We start from the raw sequence: 3732 nt of genomic DNA on the forward strand, positions 1-3732 counted from the left end.
TAATAATATGCTTTCCACCCAGGTGATCCATTTGAGCACTTCTTGGTACTGTCTTGTTCAGTTTTGATAGTAAATTGACCAGTGTAGTAGCTCTAGCACGAGAACAGCAGGGTGACCAGGGACTCAGACTCTTTAAGAGTTGAGAGTCTGGATCATACTACCAGGTAAGCCACCAGGATGCCAGAGGGTGACACCAGAGGCTGAGAGTGAGGGTAAAATAAATGGCCAGGAGAGGAGGGAGATGAGTACTAGTTGCAGCACTGAGACCTACTGTAGTTGTGGTGTCTGTAGTTGATCCCCAATGGTGTACTTCCTCCCCAAGGTAACCTGTGTCTAATGACTGGACTTAGCCACCTGATGCAAACAACTGACTCATTGGTAAAGACCCTGAAGCTGGTTGGATGGCATCACCAATTTAATGGACATGAACTTGGGCAAACTCCAGAAGATGGTGCGGGACAGGGAAGCCTGGAATGCCACAATCCATGGAGCTGCAAAGAGTCAGACATGACTTGGAGACACAACAATGATGGGGCATCATGGAAATATAAATCCTGGTCCCAGCCATCATGACCTAGACCAAACTGAGAGTGTTACCCTAGCTTTGGAATTCCTATTAGGATCAACTTAGACCTTTTATGGGACTAATAACCAAACTTTTCCTTCTGCCAAATTCTACTTTCTCTCCATTGGTGTTGATCCCTGAAGCAATCCCTTGTAAACTCCCTATATGCTAATCTCAGTGTCAGAGTTGCTTCCCAGGAAACCCAGTTTAAGATACCAGATTGATTTCTTTATTTTCAGTATGAACAACCTGCAAACAAATTCTGGATGAATTGTCAGAAAGCTTGAAAACCTCATATGTACATTGATTAGTTCATTCATTTAACAGATATTTATATATACCAATTGTATATCAAGAACTATTCTAGATGCTGACTCTTTTTTTAATTCATTAAAAGAGTCCTTCCTTTGTGAACTTATGTTCTAATGGAGGACAACCAACAATAAGCATGAACAAAATAAGGTAATTTCAGGTGTTGATGAGTGCTATGAAGAAAATAACACAGGATAGTATGCTAGGGAGTGACTGGAGATGCTAGAGGTGTGACAGGCTCCATTGAGAAGGTGGTTAAGTAAAGCTTCTCTTAGAAGATGACATTTGAGCCCAGATAAGAGGAACCCAGGGCTTCTTAGGTGGCGCAATGGTAAAGTATCCGCCTGCCGATGTAAGAGACACAGGAGACACAGATTCGATCCCTGGATGGGGAAGATGCCCTGGAGTGGGAAGTGACAACCCACTCCAGTATTCTTGCCTGAAAAATTCTATGGACAGAGGAACTTGGCAGGCTACAGTCCATGGGGTCGCAAAGAGTCAAACATAACTGAGCGACTGAGCATTTACACACCTTTTAAGAACTTGGTAAGACTATTCCAGACCAAACAAAAGAGCATGTGTAGGGAAGGAAATTAGTATGAGCATCTGAAATATATAGAGACCAGAGGGGAAGGAGGTGATGATTAAGAAGGAATGGGCTAAGAGGAGGCTATTGAGCATAGATAGAGGGCAGTTTGTATAGGACCTATGGGACATTGAAAGGAATTTGGAATAATTCTAATCTCAGTGGAAATCCATTAGCGGATTTTAAACAAGGGAATAGTATCATCTGTCTTACTTTTTAATAAGTCACTTTAGTTGCTGTTGGAGAATCAGCTAGTGGGAAGAGAGGCAAAGTGAGAGAGTGTTGTAGAAGCTGGTGAAGTAGCCCAGGTGAGAAATGATGGTGACTCAATGTGAGGTGGTAGCAATAAAGCAAGTAAGATGTAGCTGGATTTGGGATCTATTTCAGAGGCACAGCAAACAGGACATACTAAGGGATTGTCTCAGCAGAAGCTCAGGATAACAAGAGAAGAATGTCTGATCAACTGAGTAGATGGTGAAACTGTTTATTAAGATGGGAAGGACTGTGGGTTGAAGGGAATGAAATTGAGAGCTCTAATTTGGTGATGCTAAGAGACATGACACAGAATGACTGGTAAAGTCATGAGTTCTGTTACACTGCCCAGGCCCCAGAGACAGGGTTCAAGCTGGTAAAAAGTAATATTGGGCTCCCCCAGCAAGAAGTCAGGCCACCTCTGGATTTCCAGACAGTTTACTGTGAACATTTGAGGTATCTGGGGTAAAAGAAAATAAACAAAGTGAAGTCGTTCAGTTGTATCCGACTCTTTGGGACCCCAAGGACTGTAGCCTACCACACTCCTCTGTCCATGGGATTTTCCAAGCAAGAGTACTGGAGTGGGTCCCCATTTCCTTCTCCAGAGGATCTTCCTGACCCAGGGATCAAACCCGGGTCTCCCACTTTGTAGGCAGACGCTTTACCATCTGAGCCACCAGGGAAGTGTCTCCTTTCCTGTGGCACATACACCTTGTCTCTCTTCCCTGTGTGGACACTCCAGCCCAACTGTGATGGCTCTGGTCTGGGTTCCTGGGGGCATGGACTCGAAACAGTCACATTGCCTTTGGGCTTTGGACCTCCGGCCAAGTGGGCTAGTATTGCCTGAGAAGAGCCCTGGGCGAGCCCTCTGTAGCGCAGAGCTCAAGGCAGGAGCCCTGGTTCCCTGGGTCTAAGGGAATTCTCATTCTAGGCTCTAATAATGTGTACCAGTTTCCTCCCCCTCTCCATCATGATAACTGTATAAATAGAGCAGTAGGAAGCTCAGGATACCTTGTTATCAGCTCCATATAGGCACCAAATTATTTAAGAGGCTAGTAAGAAGAATGGCGGAGAAGGCAATGGCACCCCACTCCAGTACTCTTGCCTGGAAAATCCCATGGATGGAGGAGCCTGGTAGGCTGCAGTCCATAGGGTCGCTAAGAGTAGGGCACAACTGCGCGACTTCACTTTTACTTTTCACTTTCATGAATTGGAGAAGGAAATGGCAACCTACTCCAGTATTCTTGGCCTGGAGAATCCCAGGGATGGGGAGCCTGATAGGCTGCCGTCTATGGGATCGCATAGAGTCGGACACGACTTAGGCGAATTAGCAGCAGCAGCAGCAAGAAGAATGAGGACTCCCCAGGTGGCACTAGTGGTAAAGAACCCACCTACCAATGCAGATGATGAAAGAGACACTGGTTTGATCCCTGAGTTGGGAAGATCTCCTGGAGGAGGAAATATCAACCCACTCCAGTATTCTTGGGCTTCCCGGGTGGCTCAGACAGTAAAGAATCTGCCTGCAATGCAGCAGACCTGTGTTCGATCCCTGGGTTGGGAAGATCCCCTGGAGAAGGGCATGGCAACCCACTCCACTATTCTTGCCTGGAGAATTCCATGGACAGAGGAGCCTGATGGGCTGTGACCCATAGGGTTGAAAGAGGTGGACACATCTGAAATAACTTAGTATGCATGCAAGAAGAATGGGAGCCAATAAAGAAAATAAAAATGATCAGAAAGTGAGGAAGGCAAGCCCATTAGACTGTGAGAGACTGAAGAACAGTGGCCACATTACACCCAAGCTTGGATCTTCAACACAATGCCTTACTAGGAACTTTCTAGGTATATGAGGACAGCTTCTCTCTCCATCCCCAGCTTTACACTCTTTTAAGGCACATCTTTCTCTTGGTAAAGTACCAATGAGGAAGATTTCACCACTTTCACCAACTCAGCAGAGCCTGCCTTCCACTGGTCCCAGTTTCTCAGTTGGGTGAAGTAAGTGTCACTGTGCAACCAG

Source organism: Bos javanicus, chromosome 6, assembly GCF_032452875.1.
Source record: "Bos javanicus breed banteng chromosome 6, ARS-OSU_banteng_1.0, whole genome shotgun sequence".
Lineage (NCBI taxonomy): Eukaryota > Metazoa > Chordata > Mammalia > Artiodactyla > Bovidae > Bos > Bos javanicus.